Below are 19858 nucleotides of genomic sequence, written 5' to 3' on the forward strand. Positions count from 1 at the left end.
ACTTGAGTAATGCAACAGGAAGGGAGGGAAAGAAATGAAGAAACCATTCCTTTACATGGAAGCTAATCTAAAAGCAAACAGCACGACCATTTGAGATGCGGTATTAAAATGTACACATTCCTTAGGAGCAAGGGCACAGCCTTATTCTGCACTGAATTCCAAAACCACCGTTGACTTCATACTCAAGACAGTTTCTGAGGGAACTGTCAAACACCAGGCACTCTCACACAGATGTCCCAGCATCACTCTTCTACCCTAATGGCCGATTTAATGGGATTTTCTCAACACTCCCGAACCTAAGCTCTTTCTCGGCATGTTAAATAAAGCCCTGTTTCCCAGAACACCAAAAGCAACACTACAAATCTCCATATTTAAAGGGACAACCACACAAGCAAAAACTTTCTGTTTCAGGACGGGCACAGTGGCTCACGCCTGTAATCCCAGCACTTTGGGAGGCCAAGGCGAGTGGATCACTTGTGGTCAGGAGTTCAAGACCAGCCTGGCCAACATGGTGAAACCGCCTCTCTACCAAAAATATAAAAATTAGCCGGGCATGATGGTGGGTGCCTGTAATCCCAGCTACTAGGGAGGCTGAGGCAGAAGAATCGCTTGAAACTGGGAGACAGAGGTCGCAGAGAGCCAAGATCACGCCACTGCACTCTAGCCTAGGCAACAGACTGAGACTCCGTCTCAAAAAAAACAGACAAAAAAAAACAAACCACTTTCCATTTCAGGTGGAAAGCGGGGTATTCCCCTCATCTTGTGATACTGGCCAAGAACTCATCAATTCAATTCATGGAGTCCCCTCCACAGATACACCCTCCTTTTAGGACCGGAAGGCAGCAGGTGAAAAGGAAAGCGTGCCTGTCAGCTTGGCACCACGCCTCTGCTTTACCACATGCACAGGTTACCTTTTTAGTAATATACAAGCTACTGTCAGCTGTGAGAAAGGAAACAGTGATTAGACCCTAAATAATCACACTCTTACCTCACAAGTTATTTCTAAACATCACTTGAACATTTTGTGCCGTTTCTTCAGGATCTTAAGGTGCATACTGTCCTATGTGATCGGATCTGAAAGGTAATAAAATCTGATTAGAAAAAGTGATTTATTTTATGACAGACGTGTGTCATATTTCTTAGGGTATGATTAATTTTTGGAGCGTATATAAGCAACGTAACATTCGACGCATCAAGTTCTGTCACTCAGAACTGTCCTTAAGTATGAAATCATTGCTCTTCTAAGTTTTGATTACTAGGTAAATTCACAATCCTGGAAATCAAGTAATTTATTTTAAATATTTCCATTTACCCTCCTGCTCTTTTAGCCCCAGTGTTAAATACAGATCTATAAGCTAAAATCCCTCCAGAAAAATCCCCCAGGGCAGACCAAATCTGGGCAGCCTGCACTTCTACCGTCAATAAGCTGATTTACTGGCCACATTAAAGGAATCACAGAACAGAGAGAGAGAGCACTTGAGGCAGGAGGGGTGGACTAGAATGGCAGGCCCTGCTGTGGGAAGGGCGAGGAGGTGAAGGAAGACAGTGGAACCCAGTGAGGGCCACTCAATGAGAGCAGAGACTCCTGGCACGCATCTCCCACGTAGCTCCCTGAACCCTGACAGATGGGAGGGTCGAGGAATCCTCTCTAGCACTAATATGACACAAGAAAAAGGTCTAAAGACTCTGCGATGTAGGGAAAACCCAACAAGAAGGTCAGATTCACTGTCAGACCTCCCTAAGTCGAGGGCCACAGGGAAACCCCCGCCACGGACAGAGAGGTTCCAAGTGCTTGTCGTAGCTCCATTATAAAAAAAGAAAGTCCAGGCCAGGCGCGGTGGCTCACGCCTGTAATCCCAGCACTTTGGGAGGCCGAGGCGGGTGGATCACGAGGTCAGAAGTTCAAGACCAGCCTGGCCAAGATGGTGCAACCCCGTTGCTACTAAAAATACAAAAATTAGCTGGGCGTGGTGGTGGGCAGCGCTTGTAATCCCAGCTACTCGGGAGGCTGTGGCAGAGAACTGCTTGAACCCATGAGGCGGAGGTTGCAGTAAGCCAAGATGGCACCACTGCACTCCAGCCTGGGCAACAGAGCTAGACTCTGTCTCAAAAAAAAAAAAAAAATTAAATCCAAACATGATTCATGAAAGAGCACAAAACAGAAATGAAGGGTAAGAGTCCAGAACACGCACAATGCACACAGAAGAAAATGTCAACAAGGCATAGGTAAAATTCATATTCTTCAAAATAAGAGAAGAGATTGGTTCTGTGAAACAAAAAAAGGAACAGTTTAAGAACTTCCTGGTTATTCTACAACGAAAATACAACAGTCTATACATTCTAAATTTTCTTTTTTTTTTTTTTGAGATGGAGTCTTGTTCTGTCGCCCAGGCTGGAGTGCAGTGGTGCAATCTCGGCTCACTGCAAACTCCGCCTCCCGGGTTCACGCCATTCTCCTGCCTCAGCCTCCTGAGTAGCTGGGACTACAGGTGCCCGCCACCACACCCAGCTAATTATCTTTTGTATTTTTAGTAGAGACGGGGTTTCACCATGTTATCCAGAATGGTCTCGATCTCCTGACCTCGTGATCCGCCCGCCTACGCCTCCCATAGTGCTGGGATTAAAGGTGTGAGACAGCACGCCCGGCCTCTAAATATTCTTAAACAGAATTGGACAAAAGAGTAGAAGTGGGCCAGGCACGGTGGCTCACGCCTGTAATCCCAGCACTTTGGGAGGCCGAGGCGGGCAGATCACAAGGTCAGGAGATCGAGACCATCCTGGCTAAAACAGTGAAACCCCGTCTCTACTAAAAATACAAAAATTAGCTGGGCGTGGTGGCGGGCGCCTGTAGTCCCAGCTACTCGGGAGGCTGAGGCAGGAGAATGGCGTGAACCCGTGACGCGGAGCTTGCATTGGGCCGAGATGGCGCCACTACACTCCATCCAGCCTGGGCGACAGAGCGAGACTCCATCTAAAAAAAAAAAAAAAAATAGAAATGTCCCAGAGAGGAGAACTAGAAGACAGAGAGAAAACACTGAGGAGAGAATGTAAAATAAAATTAGAAGATCGGGTCTGTAATCCCAGCACTTTGGGAGGCCGAGGCGGGCGGATCACGAGGTCAGGAGATCGAGACCAACCTAGCTAACACGGTGAAACCCCGTCTCTACTAAAAATAAAAAAAAATTAGCCGGGCGTGGTGGCGGGCGCCTGTAGTCCCAGCTACTCGGGAGGCTGAGACAGGAGAACGGCACGAACCCGGGAGGCGGAGCTTGCAGTGAGCCGAGATCGCGCCACTGCACTCCAGCCTGGGTGACAGTGTGAGACTGTCTCCTAAAAAAAAAAAAAAAAAAAATTAGAAGATCGGGTCAGGAGGTCCACCTTCCAAACAACAGAGGTTGAGCACGGGGGTCCCTGGGAGAAAAGGGCGCAAGCAGATCTCCTTGTGGTAGGTTTCGGCTCTGGCTTCGGCGCCGGCTGCCTGGCTCCTCCACTCCATCTGTAGCTGAGATGCTTCCACGACGGTGCTTTTTCTGCCTGAGTCAACCCCCAGCTGCTGTCTGTTGTCTGAAACCAAGAGCCCTGACTAGTTTCTGAAAACATATTCTGGGGTGCCTCCCGATAACCCGAGATGGCTCGCTGTCTCCCGCCCTAGTGTGCCAAGCCTCCACCTGGGCCCGCTCCGTGGAGGTCCCTGTGCCCATCACACCGACTGCAAGATCCCTCAGGAGTTGCTTCTCCCTCAAGCTTCTGCCCAGGCCCTAGACAAACACTGACACAGCACTGGTTCCCCAACAGAGCTCCAGCTCTCAATCCCTTCTGAACCTTTTTTTTTTTTTTTTTTTTTTTTTGAGATGGAGTCTCACTCCTTTGCCCAGGCTGGAGTGCAGTGGCGCAATCTCGGCTCACCGCAACTTCCGCCTCCGGGGTTCAAGCAATTCTCTTGCCTCAGCCTCCCGAGTAGCTGGGATTACAGGAGCCCGCCACCACTCCCAGCTAATTTTTTGTATTTTTAGTAGAAACAGGGTTTCACCATGTTAGCCAGGCTGGTCTCGAACTCCTGACCTCAGGTGATCCACCCGCCTCAGCCTCCCAAAGTGCTGGGATTAGAGGCGTGAGCCACCGTGCCCAGCCTAAATGCAGCATTTATATATAGTAACTTTATTCAAATATCTATGCACCAGAAACTTGAAATCCTTAGTAATATTTCGAACTGTTTTCCAATGAGCTTATCTTAGCAATGTCTTAAAATCGGAAACTGGTTTGCAAAATTCAGGACTGTGAATCGCAAGCATCAGGTCTACACCAGATTTTCTACAATGAGATCAAATCTCCAATTAATTTTATAAATTTAAAAAAGTAACCACTTTGGAAAGCAGTCTGGCACTTTCTCAAAGTTAAACAAATACCTACCCTGTGACTCAGAGATTCCACTTCCAGGTATTTACCCAAGAAAAATAAATATAAATATGAACACAAAAACTTGTCCAATACTGTTCACAGCAGCTTTGTTCATAATACCCCCAAACAGAAAACAACTCAAACCCGTCAACAGGAAATAGATAACAAACATTGGTGTATTCACATAATGGCATACTTTTGAGCAAAAAAGCAGGAAAATATTACTGATACAAGCAACATGGCTAAATCTCCAAAATATTATGCTAAGTGAAAGAAGCCAGACACGGAAGAATATATACAGTGTGAGTCTATGTGTATGATATTCTAAATGAGGCAAACTCGTTTACTTAGAAAGAAATCAGAATAAGGATTTGAGCACAAACAGAAGGGACTGTGGAGAGGGCCAAGGTAACATTGTAAGTTGACAGACATGCCTGTATCTTGAGAGGGAAGTGGGTGACACAGGCATATGCGTTTGTCAAAACAAAATACAATTCACTGTTTAAGAAAAGCCCAATAGACTATACACTTTAAATTGTGGGGCCGGGCACAGTGGCTCATACCTATAATCCCAGTGCTTTGGGAGTCCAAGGCAGGATCACTTAAGCCCAAGAGTTCAAGACTAATCTGGGCAACATGGCAAGACCCTGTCTCTACAAAAAAATTTTTTTAAAAATTGGCCGGGCAGGGCCTGTACTCCCAGCTGCTCAGGAGGCTGAGGCAGGATGATCGCTTGAGTCTCGGAGGTCGAGGCTGCAGTGAGCTGTGTTTGTGCCACTGCACTCCAGCCTGGGCAACAGAGCAAGACCCTGTCTCTAAAATAAAATAAAATAAAATAAAATTGTGCATTTCACTGTACATTAATCATGCCTCAATTAAAAACCTGAGCAGGAGAAAAAATACCCAGCACAGGTATGTACGGCCGGTGTGACAGTGCAAGGGTGCGGCACAAGGCAAGTCCCAGCGAGCAGCAAAGTCACTTTTCTTCCTGGATAACCCGCGTTCCTGAGTCCAGACCCTGTCTTGGATTTACTTGTGTCTGTAACTTCAAGCAAGTGTCTTAAGCTCTTCGCCCTTACTTTTTTCCTTGGCTATAAACAGAAAATGTATTTCTCAGGAACACACTGAAAACAAGTAAACAAAAGATACCAGTATTCTCTGGTGATCAGTGACTACAGAAAAGAACTAAGACATAATTATTTTTACCACTGCACTGCTAAGAATGTCCACCCTAGAGTCTGGTATCCATGTTTATATTAAAATACTATTTAAACTTGTCGTTGCTTTACTGTTCATACACCCACTTCAGCCCCATAAAAAACGGAATTAAGCAAACCTGTTTTAGGACAGAAGGATACAAAACAAACTCAACCCCTGCCATGAACAGTCCACTCAATTCAAACATCAGGCTGGGGAGTTGGGGGGTGAGCATCCAAGCACGTACTCTGTGCAAGGCCTCAAGGATGTGCAGCCAAAGACAGCCTGAGCCACAGGAGCAGAGCACACGCAGCAGCGAGGTGGGGATCCAATGTGCAAAGTGCTTTCCCCAAGTTAGCAGCAAAGTGTGATCAGGGAGAGAAATGAAAACAGCTACTTCTGGAAGAACCAGAGAAAGTGTCAATAAAGACAACAGACAGCATGGGTGGGCCCCAGCAGACCAGCAAGATATGGACAAGAGAGGACAATCATGTGACACAGCACAGAGGCAGAAGGGAATTCAGCATTCCAGAGGGGAATGTGACCAGAAGGACAAGCCTGAGGTCCAATGGAACCACAGCCTGAATGCCACGCTAAGAAACCTGCAACTCTGGACTTCACTCTGCTGGAATGGGAGGCACCAGACCTTAGGTAAACCAGATGGTTTAAAAGATAACTGGGGCCGGGCGCGGTGGCTCATGCCCGTAATCCCAGCACTTTGGGAGGCCAAGGTGGGTGGATCACTTGAGGTCAGGAGTTCAAGACCAGCCTAGCCAACACGGCGAAACCCCGTCTCTACTAAAAATACAAAAATTAGCCAGGCATGGTGGCTAGTACCTGTAATCCTAGCTACTTGGGCGGCTGAGGCAGGAAAATCACTTGAACCCTGGAGGCTGAGGTTGCAGTGGGCCAAGATCGCACCACTGCACTCCAGCCTGGGCAAGAGAGCAAGACCCTGTCTCAAAAAAAAAAAAAAAGAAAAAAATTAAGTAAATGGATGGCAAGAGCCAGGCTTCTCACTGTTGGGGTGGAAGTTTCCAGGTAAGCAAGAGGAGGAAGCTAGAATGACCTAAGTTTTTGGTTTAAGGAAGATACAAGTAGTTGCATATGGAAATATCTACAGATATGTATACACACATGGGTTAGCATCCACACATATATTTACTTGCTCTGTCAGCTGAGACGGCCTAGAAGCAACACACCAACAGCCACCAGCACACCTAATTCCCAGATCTTGGTTTGTTGTTGTTGTTGTTTAATATTCAAGATGGGATCTTGCTATGTTGCCCAGGCTGGTCTTGAACTCCTGGGCTCAAGCGATCTTCCCATGTAGGCCAAAGTGCTGGGATTATAGATGTGAGCCACCACAGATCTTGGTTTTTAATACCATTCTCTAATAAATAAAAGGAACCAGGACTGAGGCAAAAAAAAATATATATATATACAAGATGAGCTTGGAGCATCTTGTATTGCCAGAGAATAATGAAGTGTTCACAATACACACACACAATCATGGGGACAGGTGGGCTCATGAAAAGGATATAGGAACCAAGTAAAAGAGTTCCCAATGGCCAAAGCTTTTTCCAGGAAAAGAAAATAGTATTGCTTTATAACCCGAAGCATCAAATAAACATGCACGAGTCCAGACTGATATAAAGCAGCGGCTGAATAAACAGAAAATAGACAAATACCCAGCGCCACGAGTCCGAGGAATGCCTGCGGCTCCTCCTCCCCCAGCAGGGAGGACGCTGCTCCCCACCCCTCATGTATGGCCGTTCACAGGGACAGTTTCTAACGAGTGGAGTACGGAAAGGAGGAAAATAACTTTACTGAGGAGAAACTTGGCAACCACCACCTCAGTCAGCCAGGTGTTCAAGGCCACATCCATAGCAATGAGTCGTGTGGACAGAAGGCAGCCTTGACAGGCTGTGGCGAGACAGGCCCTCTAACTGCATCACCCAAGTCTAGTCATGAGGAAAATATCAAACAAGTCCCAAGAGAAGAGCATCCTACAAAAAAATCCCTGACCCACAGCACTGCTCACAAGTGCCAGTCATCCAAACAAGGAACGCCTGAGAAAGCACCACAGCCAAGAGGGGCTAACGAGATGTGCCCACTCACGTCCTGTGTGATCCTGGGTGGGATCCTGGGACAGAGAAAGGACATTAAGGAAAAGCTGAGGAAATCTGAATCAAGTGTGAATTTTATTGATAGGAGAAAGCGTGGGTGGAGTGGGGGGATGGTCGACAAAGCGGAATGATCCTTCCTCCCTGGAGGAAGAAAGGGGAAACCCGGGGATGAAGAGAAGTGAAAGCAGTTCGCACTCAGGAAGACAAGTGCTGAATGTCTCAGCAGAGAGGAGGAGCGGGGCTGCGGCGCTGGGAGGGCCTATGGAGACCACAAAATGGAAATCGGGTGGAGAGGTGGCAGCCAAGAGGGGCCTGAACTGTCACCCTGTGGGGCCCAGACAATGCTGACACCTTAACTGTCTCAAAGAGGATGGGAATGGCTGGTCCTTTTATCCAAAAGCCCAGCCCAGCAACGTAAACTTACCCAGGGCTGGAGATTAGCCAGGATGATGGGCTAGAAAAGCAGAGTAACGAAGGCAAGACCAAGATGCAAGCGGGAGAGGCCAACCTCAGAGTCCAGGGGGCAGGAGGAGAGGCCTGGTAAGCCAAGTGACCGAAACTCAGGGCACTGAGGGCCCGAGGAGCCTGAGAAACAGACTCAGAGGAAGTGAGGGGCAGGACTGAGGCTGGGTCCAGGGGGGCGCTGTAAGATCCGGAGGCAGTGGTTCCTATGGGCCGTGCAAACAGGGGGCCACATCCCAGGTATGCCACCAGCCCGGATGAGGCAGGGAACCTGAGTCAAGGTGGGGAAGGCTACAGAGGGAGCTCACGTCCTCCCTCAACTCACAAAAGGAGCGCAGCACTCAGCTGACCCACTGCAGTGAGCTGATGGCGACTGCGCTCCTAAGTGCTCTTGCCATCAACTGGCAATCATGAAATATTCAGTTTGTCCTTTCAAATCCTACCATAGGAAATGATGCTCTAAGAAACCATGATTTTCTACTCAAATTACTGAATCCAAAGATCAGAATATTACTTTTAAGGAAAAAAAAAATCCACACCAGAATATTAACCCAACTCAAGCCAGATCTCAATGATATGCTGGCACATAAGTCATACGGCGAATAGTGACCTTGCCAGACCTTTCTAGAAGAGCATTTGATATTAAAATACTTAATCACTCTACAGTAGGATCAGAACACTGCAGATCAAAAACATGGCAAAGTGGGGGAACACACACAGCACACAATGAACCGTGGAAGTGGGAGAGGGAACACCAGTCTCAGGAGTGAGGGGCCTGGGGGACAACACTGACTTCCCTTCCCCCTAGCCACACCCGATCTCTGACTGGATACTTCTCCTCCACCCATGAAAACGCCAGGAGCACCGGGGCTTAGTCCTCGGCCTTCCCTTCATCTACATGCTCTCCACAAAGGAGCTCATGGGGAACCTCAGTTTCACAAAGTTTAAACAAAAAAAGATATCTGGAAAACTCTCAGGCTGACAATGCATCCCTAAGGGCGTCTATCCAACTGGCCACTTAACAACTCTGACCCTCCAGGGCAGGCCACTGACCCTCCAGGGCAGGAGGGTCAAAGCAGAACCTCCCCCACTCAGTCACGACCCCACTCTTTCCCATCTCAATAAACGGCACACCACACCCAAAAAAAAAGGCCCCGCCCTTCATGTATCTCATTCCCCACCTCTCCACATCTAGCCAATCAGCAAGTCCTATGGGGTGCACCTCTAAACCTACCCCAAATCCGACCACTTCTCCCACCTCCTCACCTGCCCAGACCAAGGTCCCATGAGCTCTCACCTGGGGAGTGCTCAGATCACCTGCTAACCAGTCCTCTCTCTACTCTCATGCCTCTGCTCACCCAACAGTCCAGTCCCCCATGCAGCACCCAGAGTGGTCTTCTACAGACATAAATCAGATCATGTCACTCCCCTCCCTAAGCTCATGCAATCACTGCCTTTTCAGTGTGAATAAAATCCCACCCCACCCCCAACTCCACCCCACCACCATGGCCTAGAAAGCCCCACTCCATCTGGAGCCTGCTGGCCTCCCTTCCTAGCAGCCTCTCCCTGGCTGCTTGTTCTGCCATCACCTCAATGGAATGTTACTCATAGTATCCCCAGCACTCCCGGGTTCACCACGCACTCCACAAACATTTGTTGAGTGAATAAGTAAGGGAAGGAGGGTGCTTGAGGGAGACAAGAAAAAGTAGAAAGGAAGTCCACAGGCAAATGACAGGGGCGTGTGATAAGATCTGCCAGGGGAGTGGGCCAGAGGCCCAAAGGAGCCTGGCAGAAAAGGAGTAGAAGAGAAATGCACAAGGGTTACAGAGAAAGAGGGAGAAGGGGGTGAAGAGAAAAACCCCACCTGTAGGGAAGTCACAACTTCAGGTCCAGAAAACATGTGCGCGGGACCTCACTAGAGCACGCAGGCCAGATGAGGTGGTCTCCAAGGAATGCTTACTCGTACCCCAAAGGTTCCCCTTTCATCCCTGTACGAGAGCCACAATCTAACTTTGACAGTCAAATGGAGCAGCTATTTTTAAAAATCCCAGCATGGTAACTAAACCCTCAAGAAATCTAAATCCAGAAATAAAAAGAACTCTAGAGTTCCAAACCTCATTAAGCATCCTGTCCCAGGAAGAGCAGAGCCTCAATCAGGCTGGTATTCCCAACCTCCTTCCCTATCTTCCTAGAGTTTCCTTGTTTAATACAAAATGAGCTTTTATAATGCCAGATTAACCAGAGTTCAAAATACTAAGAAAATATGACATGCCAATAATACATTTAGCTCTCAATTACAAGTTAATGACAACATAAAACATTTGAAGGTGAGAAGAAAGGCTATTTACTGAGCATCTACTCTGTTTGTCAGGAGATTTACACACGTGACCACCACCCTAAAAGCCAGGCGTATCACGAGCTCATTTTCAGGATGACAAAATTGAGTCTTAGAGGCTAAGTGCCTTGCTCAGGTCCACAGCCAGTTAGGGTGGAGTCAGAACTGTTTTGATTCCAAAGCCCGTGTTCTTCCATTAAAATACACTGGCTTCCAGAGCACTCAGTTTAAGAAAGTGCATTCTGTAATGAATAAAATTGAATGTTGGAAATATGGAATCTAAGAATTCAAAACATTTCAGTGAACTGTAAAAGCTGGTCTCCAATGAGACTGGAAGCCTCTCTAGCTGACTGCCCCTCCTCACGCAGTGCTGCAAATGAACGGCAGTGTTTCCCGGTGAACCAAACCACCAGCTTAACATAGAGCTAGCGTCTTTTTCCAAATCAGTGACATTCCTCATGCAGCCAGGATTGATTCACCACCTTTTAGCCTCTGGACACAAAATTCCTCCATCCCTACATGTATGACGACACTTCCCACTTACAGCTCTGATCCTTCTCACCTTTCCCACAACCCAAATTTAGGCAGCCCTCATCTCTAGCCTGTACCTCTGCAGAACGCTAACTTCAAGGGTCACTAGATTCCAATGGCTCTCCACATGGCTGCAAGAATCACCGTTGAAAATCACAGCACAGGCCAGGGGTGGCGGCTCACACTTGTAATCCCAGTGCTTTGAGAGGCAAACGCAGGAGGAACACTTGAGTTAAAAGACCAGCCTGGGCAACATAGCGAGACCCTATCTCTACAAAAAAAAATTTTTAATTAGCTGGGCGCAGTGGTACACAGCTGTAGTCCCAGCTACTCGAGAGGCTGAGGCAGGAGGATTACTTGAGCCCAGGCGTTCAAGGCTGCAGTGAGCTATGACTGCATCACTGTACTCCAGCCTGAGTAACAGAGAGAGACCCTGTCTCAAAAAAATTAAAAACCTAAATAAAAATTCCTTGAAAAATAAAATTAAATAATTTTAAAATAATATATAGGGCCAGGTGCAGTGGCACCGGTATACCTGTAATCCCGGCACTTTAGGAGGCTGAGGAGGGCAGATCATTTGATCTCAGGAGTTCAAGACCAGCCTGAGCAACATGGAGTTCAAGACAGGCCTGAGCAACTGGCCTGACCCCCTTTCTATAATTTAAAAAAAAAGGAGCCAGTTTCAGTGGCATGCACCTGTAGCCCCAGCTACTCAGGAGGCTAAGGTGGGAGGATCACTTCAGCCCAGGAGGTTGAGGCTGCAGTAAGTTGAGATCATGCCACTGCACTCCAGCCTAGGTGATAGAATAACACCCTGTCTCAAAAATAGTAATAATAAAAAATTAAATAAAACAAAACCACAGCACAGGTCACAAAATCAACCTGTTGCAAAACCTTCTGGCTCTCCCAACCTTTCCAGGCTCAACATTCCCCACTCTCTTCCATATGGTGCTCCTTTGGATTCCCCTTACCTCGCCTTTCATAGCTCTGTGGTTTTGCTCCTGTTTCCTCCAATTAGAATTCTTTCTCTGCCTTGCCAAATTATTCATTCACCAAACAGTTTTCAAGCACCCACTACCTATAAGACACCGTAGAAGAACACAGTGTTTTCAAAACCGTAAGATGCTGAACCAAAATAAGGCATTGTCTGGGCCCCATACAGAGTCTGGGTTTGATTAGAGGATTAATAGGATTCTACTGAAAAGTTTTTCAAGAATGGAATGGAGGCTAGGCAAGGTGGCTCATGCCTGTAATCCCAGCACTTTGGGAGGCCAGGGCAGGTGGATCACCTGAGGTCAGGAGTTCAAGATCAGCCTGGCCAACATGGTAAAAACCCATCTCTGAAAAAATACAAAAATTAGCCGGGCATGATGGTGGGTGCCTGTAATCCCAGCTACTCGGGAGGCTGAGGCAGCAGAATCGCTTGAACCTGGGAGGCGGAGGTTGCAGTGAGCCGAGACCACGCCATTGCACTCCAGCCTGGGCAACAGAGTGATACTCCATCTCAAAAAAAAAAAAAAAAAAGAATGGAATGGAATGGAACTCAGTAGCAAGCAGGGCCAAGATTACCAAGACAAGGATATGTTTGTAAATAGAAGTGAAGAAACCAGCAACTGGAAAAAACAATCAAAAAGGCAAGAGATAGTAAATGATAATTCACAGTCCCATAACAAGCAGACCAAAGCAGACACAAGCGTTAACATCAGGAAGGAGGCACTGTCTCTTCCTCAGAGGCAAAGCAGAAGAAAATGACTGATGGATAGATATTCGAAGACATTTCAGTTAAAAGGGAACTAAGGTTGAGAGCTCTCCCTGTGGCCTGTGTCTCCTCCATGTTCTAGAAGGGATAGTCATTTGTCAATGGCAAAGCAAAATAGTATACAGTATTTTCAAGTAGGAAGGGACCAGGAAAGAAGTAGGATATGTAGTAAATAATTTAACCAGGCCAGGCACAGTATAACATGCCTCTGGGCGGCCAAGGCAGGTGGATTGCTTGGGACCAGGGGTTTCAGACCAGCCTGGGTATCATAGTGAGATCCTATCTCTACAAAAAATAAGCTGGACATGGTGGCGTACACCTGTGGTCCCTGTTAACTGGGAGGCTGAGGCAGAAGAAACCACTTGAGCCCAGGAGATCAAGGCTGTAGTAAGCCATGATTGTGCCACCACACTCCAGCCTGGGCAAAAGAGCAAGACCCTCTCAAAGCAAACAAACAAAAAACAATTTAACCTTATTTAATCTTACCCAAAAAGAGGTCTGCCCTTTGTCCTCAGCTAACAATATGATGTAGGGTGAGGGGGGAGCTCTTCATCACAGGGTATCAGTCTATCTGGGAACTAAGATCAACCATGTGGGCAATCAATCATGCCTGCATAATGGGGCCTCAACAAAAACTGACCACAAAGACTCAGGTGAGCTTCCCAGGCTGGCAATACTCCATGCATATTGTCACACATCAATGCCAAAAAAGTAACGTGTTCTGAGTCCACAGGGAGAGGATAATCGTGCCTTTGGTGCTTCCCCATCTGGTACTTCCCTGGACTTCACCCAAGGGTGGTTTTGGGAACCACCACCTACACTCCCCCCGCAAAAAAAGCCAACTTGCAGTTGGTATCACAAGTGAGGGCAGTCCTGTGTGGACTGGCACTATTCCCGCTCAACTTTATAGCTAGCTAACTGGCACAGTCCAACTAAACTCTTCTCAGATGTTACAACCTAAGGGTCACACAGCAAGTTGTTAACACTGACCCTGGAGACTAACTTTGGGAATAAGAAATTCCAGTGAAAATGACAGTTTTGACTTTATGTTCTGCTCTAGGGTTTGAAGAAAAAAAAAAAAGGGTCAGGCACAGTAGCTCACGCCTGTAATCCCACCATTCTGGAAGGCTGAGGCAGGCGGATCACCAGAGGTCAGGAGTTGGAGACCAGCCTGACCAACATGGAGAAATCCTGTCTCTACTAAAAATACAAAATTAGCCAGACACGGTGGCTCAGGCCTGTAATCCCAGCTACTCGGGAGGCTGAGGCAGGAGAATTGCTTTAACCCAGGAGGTAGAGGCTGCGGTGAGCCACGATCGAGCCACTGCACTCCAGCTTGGGCAACAAGAGCGAAACTCCGTCTCAAAAAAAAAAAAAGTACTTCTAAAGTTAAAATATTAAAGAAACATACCCCAAAAAGCTGCTTTAGTAAAATTATCTTGTATAGTTGTCCAATCAGGAAAACTATTCAATGTTCATCCCTAACATTAACTTTCTATATGAACTTATTTCTAGACCCATTTTCTTTGTTAATTTAACAAAGATTGTATTATTTATATCAACAAAGCATCCAAGCCAGCAGGTAAGTTTCAGTAAGAATGTAAAAGTACGTTCATACTTTTGACTGAATCAAGATTGTTCTTATATAAAGTTCATTTCAGTGCTTTCTTTCTCACTGAGAGGGCCATTCTATTCATGCTAATACTCTTCTGTTCTTGAAGAGGATTTGTTTTTACAGTTCATTGATTAGCAGGGCTGTAAAGTTTCAATTCATTAATCTGTCAACTGAGGCAGGCTCTGAGCCAATGGTAGCAGAAGAGTTCCCATTGTTATTTAGCGAATCCTTTGGGAATTACCTTTTCAAATAGTCGTCTTCTCCTTCAACTCTCAAATCAGAAGCCAATGTGGGCCCCTAACCTATTTTCCAGAATGTTCAAGAACTGCAATTTAGTTAATACTTCAGTTCCATTCCATATTTCAAATATCCCAAGAGCCTTTCACTTTAACCAAGTTCTGACTTTTTTTGAGACGGAGTCTTGCTCTGTCGCCCAGACTGGAGTGCAGTGGCGCGATCTCGGCTCACTGCAAGCTCCGCCTCCCGGGTTCACGTGATTCTCTTGCCTTAGCCTCCCGAGTAGCTGGGACTACAGGCGCCCAACACCATGCCCAGCTAATTTTTGGTATTTTTAGTAGACATGGGGTTTCACCGTGTTAGCCAGGATGGTCTCGATCTCCTGACTTCGTGATCCGCCCGCCTCGGCCTCCCAAAGTGCTGGGATCACAGGCATGAGCCACTGTGCCTGGCCAAGTTCTGACTTTTAACAAGCAAATTTAACAAAGTGACTTTTTTTTTTTTTTGAGATGGGGATCTCACTCTGTTGCCCAGGCTGCAGTGCTGTGGCATGATCTCGAACTCAAGTGATCCCCCCACCTCAGCCTCCCAAGCAGCTGAGACCTCAGGCGTGTACCACCATATCCAGCTAATTTTTTAATTTTTTTGTAGAGATGGGGATCTCACTATGTTGCCGAGGCTGCTCTCCAACTCCTGGGCTCAAGTGATCCTCCTGCCTCAGCCTCCCAAAGCGCTGGGATTACAGGCATGAGCCATGGGCCACCCCGTGCGTACCAGGCCACAAAGTGACTAAAAGGTGATTTCAGGTATGTAAACACTGTAAAACATAACAAAAAAGAGATTCCTCATCTGTGAGATGAAGAGTTCAGAAAGAAATATTAATACACATTGACCTAAATCTCTAAACCCCTTGGGACAGTAACAGTAAAATAGATAAATACATGCGCTTAAGTGCATACACTAAGCAGACTGCAAATGCAACACTGTAGCAGCGATTTGCCCAGCACTGTATACAGCCCAGACAGTAAAAGAAGCTACAAGGCAGGTAGCCGCATCAACACCGTCTCTTACACTCCAATTTAACGGCCACAATAAACTGGTTCTTCATAAGCTAATAAAGTGTGTCTATCTAACTGAGTGTGACAAAGTTGTAGAAGGAACCACACCAGGAGAGGTGAGCCTTACTGCCCTGAAAGCTTTACTGTCCCAGATGCCCGTACAGGCAACTAACACCCAAAGATGACTGACGTGGAGCAGGAGGGAAGATAACTAGCAAGATGGGCAGAGAATAAAAGAGAAAAGTTTACAGCTTAAGAGGAAGAGAAGCCACAACGCGAAGTGCGAGACTGCTCATTGTAATACCTGCCTATAAAAAAACTCTTTACAGCTTACACAGGGTTTATAGCTGCTCTGTAACCACCACCCCGTCATTAGCCACACAGAAAACCAGGGCTCGGAGAGCTGAGTGTCACGCCCAAGGTCAGGCAAAAAGCTGGGGCTGCAATCCGGGCCCTATCCCGAGAGAGCAACTAAGGAATGACAAGGGGGCACCTGGAAGGGAAGTCAGGTGCGGGCACGGAGGTGCCCCTAGGAACTCCAGAAGGTCGCAGGTGTGCGGAGGGGTGGAGGAGACAGAGCGGCGGAACCGACGGAAGGACAGGGCACGCCGGGGGCCAGAAGTGGCCGGGAGACCCGGGAGTGAGCAGCCCGCCCGGCCCAGCCCGCCGCACTCACCCGAGGCCCGGGCGGGGTCGCCCGGCGCTGCGGCTCCTCCCGGCCTGCGGCGGCGGCGGCGGCGACTGCAGCGGCCGAGGCAGGGACGCATCATGCGGCCGCGCTCATGGCCGGGCCGGAGCGGGCCCCGCGGCTCGGCTCGGCTTGGTCCCCTGGGTCCCGCCGGGCAGGTCGGAAGGAAGCTGCCGCCGGGCAGGTCGGAAGGAGGCTGCAGCCAAGCAAATGCCTGAGCCTGGAGCCTTGGCAGGAGAGCGGGGCTGTGCGAGCCCCGGAAGTGAACCCGACGAGGTCAGTGACGTCACGCCGGCGCAGTTCCGGTCGCGCAGCTCTCGCGGAGAGGGGCGCTCGAGGCGGTTTGAGGGGACCTGGAGGCTCTTACAAACTGGCAGTTCATTGAGAAAAGGCAGCTTTTAGTCACAGCCCCTCTCGCTAAGACAGAGATGCCGCCAAACTGAAGTCCGAAGGAGAAAGGATAGGGGCTACGGGCTGCCGCAGGGTCCAAGCCACGCCGTTAGGCTGCGGAACCGGGTTGGGAATGCCCTTAGCGGAGTGTGTACCCGCGCCCGCGGCGGTGTCTCAGAGGCAGCTCCAGGTGTGGCCTGTACTATGTGCGGGGATGTGACCTAAGGAAATGGGAACGTAAGGGAGCGGGAGTGGAAATGGCTGAGCCAGAAAGCACTTGGGAAAAGAGGAAAGCGCCCTGAACTGGGGATTGGAGGCCTCACTCCTGAGGTGCGCGGAGCCCCCGGCCTCCTCCTTGAGGGACTTGGACACTAGAGCATCGCCACAGTCCCTTCCATATAGGAAGCCCTAAGTGTTTGAAAGTAGGAACATGTATTTTAAGGCCCGGCGCGGTGGCTCACGCCTGCAATTCCAGCACTTTGGGAAGCCAAGGCGGGCTGATCACTTGACGTCAGGAGTTCGAGACCAGCCTGAACAACAATGGTGAAACTCCGTTTCTATTAAAAACACATAAATTAGCCGGATGTAGTGGTGCACGCCTGTAATCCCAGCAGCTACTCGAGAGGCTGAGGCAGGAGAATCATGAACCCAGGAGGCGAAGGTTGCAGTGAGCTGAGATCAAGCCACTGCACTCCAGCCTGGGCGACAGAGTGAACAGTCTCAAAAAAAAAAAAAAAAAAAAAAAAAAGCATATCTCTTTTTTTAAAATAAAATTATGACTCACACAAATATAAAATGAACATATGTCAAAGATATCATTTAACTCATTAATGATGGTATATATACAATGCTCCACTAGAGCTCTAGATAGCTTAAAGACAAAAGTAAGACCCCATAAGATGAGATAACCCAGAAGGGTATGCCAGACACTACCTACTTGTTCAATGAAGACACCTAAAGAAAACCAGAATAAGGCCGGGTGTGGTGGCTCACATCTGTAATCCCAGCACTTGTAGGAGGCCGAGGCAGGCAGATCACCTGAGGTCAGGAGTTCGAAACTATCCTGGTCAACGTGGCGAAACCCCATCTCTACTAAAAACACAAAAATTAGCCGGGTGCAGTTTTGGGCGCCTGTAATCTCAGTTACTCGGGAGGCTGAGGCAGGAGAAACCGCTTGAGAACCGGGAGGCAGAGGTTGCAGTGAGCCGAGATCGCGCCATTGCACTCCAACCTGGGTGACAGAGCGAGACTCCATCTCAATAAAAAAAGAAAAAGAAAAAGAAAACCAGAATATATCACCACAAAATATGCCTCTTCGACATAAAAATTATTTTCAGCTGAAGGCAATTAAGAAGCGACAAATGCAGGAAAAGTTCTCTTTATCCTCCCCCTTTTCTGCCTAAAGGGCAGGTGTAAATTCACCTTTACGGACATTCTAGACTCTTCTTAGCCCAGAGAGGGCACCAAAGGAATCTGCAAACAAACCTTACTCTATTAAGTTTCTTCCCATATATAAACCTTCCCATAGTTTGCCACTTTTGGAAGCTCAAAACTCCTTTGTCCTGTCATTTCTCTACAAAAGTATTGTTCTTTTATTATTATTATTATTATTTTGTTTTGAGATGGAGTCTCGCTCTGTCTCCCAGGCTGGAGTGCAGTGGTGCAATCTCAGCTCACTGTGACCTCCACTTCCCGGGTTTAAGCAATTCTCCTGCCTCAACCTCCTGAGTACCTGGAATTACAGGGGCCCGCCACCACGTCCGGCTAATTTTTGTATTTTTAGTAAAGATAGGGTTTTGCCATGTTGGCCAGGCTGGTCTTGAACTCCTGACTGCAAGTGATCCACCCACCTTGGCCTCCTGAAGTGCTGGCATTGTAGGCATGAGCCACCACGCCCGGCCCAAGGTATTATCCTTTGTGGAAGGTACTATGTGAAACCACATTCCAAGCTACCTCTTCAAGTTACTCTTTCCCAAGTTTCTCTTATGTATATATGAGATGTACATGTTAATAAACTTCTATTTGTTTTTCTCTTAATTTGTGTTGTTTTGTTTTGTTTTGTTTTGTTTTTGAGATAGACTCTCGCTCTGTTGCCCAGGCTGGAGTGCAGTGGTGTGATCTCAGCTCGCTGCAACCTCAACTCCTGGGTTCAAGCAATTCTCCTGCCTCAGCCTCCCAAGTAGCTGGGATTACAGGCGCCCACCATCACACCTGGCTAATTTTTGTATTTTTAGTAGAGACGGGGTTTCACTATGTTGGCCAGGCTGGTCTGGAACTCCTGACCTCAGGTAATCCACCCACCTTGGCCTCCCAAAGTGCTGGGATTACAGGCGTGAGCCACGGCACCCAGCCTAATTTATCTCTGTTACAGGGACCCCAACGAAGAATGTAAAAGGGTAGATAGAGATAAAGAGTTTTTTTTTCCTCCCCTACACACCCAATAATCTTTGCGCCCATTTTAAAGTTTTCTCAAAAAATGAGGAGTGGAGGGATCCTCACCACATAATTCTCAGTCCCCACACTTTTGTCAACCCAAAATAATCAAAAGGATTGGAATCTAAAGAGAGTTTATTCAAGCTCAAAGTTTCAGGATGGCCACCTGAGAAGTATAGATTTCAAAGCATGGAAGTCACCGTATGGAGTGTAGAAGTTTGGGGATCGTTTATAGAGAAATAGTTTAGGGAAGCTTAACAGAATTTCAACATCTTTCTGTAGCAGGCTTAATGCACAGTTACAACAATCTGATTCGTCAAGGTGCTCTTTTTTTTAGAAAAGGTTTATTTAACATTCCACAGTGAAGGTGTGACAGCCATAGAGTCTTTGTGGCATCTGGTGTGTCAGGTACAGGACAATAAAGACGGCAGTTAATCTGTAACAAAGATTAGTGATTGGAAGGGGAGGAGGTCTCTCCTAGTCATCTACAGAACAAGAACAGTGAGGGAGTTAACCTACAGTGTAAGAAGCAGAAGTTGCAAACATGCTACATGATCCAGTCTCCAGGGCTTAACTTACCCCTTGACAAATTTAGAGGGTCATGTTGACAAAAAGAGCCAAACAGT

The 19858-nt window shown here is 47.6% G+C and overlaps 1 protein-coding gene across 6 annotated transcripts in view; it reads right to left on the reverse strand.

Moving 5' to 3' along the window:
• ZDHHC7 (zDHHC palmitoyltransferase 7) overlaps window positions 1-19858 on the reverse strand; it is a 53322-nt gene that overhangs the window by 20512 nt on the left and 12952 nt on the right. For 2 of the 6 annotated variants that reach the window (XM_063700374.1, XM_063700373.1), the window contains exons 1-3: window positions 16398-16675; window positions 12024-12130; window positions 989-1074 (exon numbers count right to left, since the gene is read on the reverse strand). The gene's annotated coding sequence lies outside the window, so the exon portion shown is untranslated. Of the gene's footprint in view, window positions 1-988; window positions 1075-12023; window positions 12131-16397; window positions 16867-19858 lie in introns of those variants that run through there. The other 4 variants (XM_031002936.3, XM_063700372.1, XM_031002934.3 and 1 more) reach the window with 3 other exon arrangements.

Source organism: Gorilla gorilla, chromosome 18 (assembly GCF_029281585.2).
Source record: "Gorilla gorilla gorilla isolate KB3781 chromosome 18, NHGRI_mGorGor1-v2.1_pri, whole genome shotgun sequence".
In the NCBI taxonomy this organism is placed as follows: domain Eukaryota; kingdom Metazoa; phylum Chordata; class Mammalia; order Primates; family Hominidae; genus Gorilla; species Gorilla gorilla.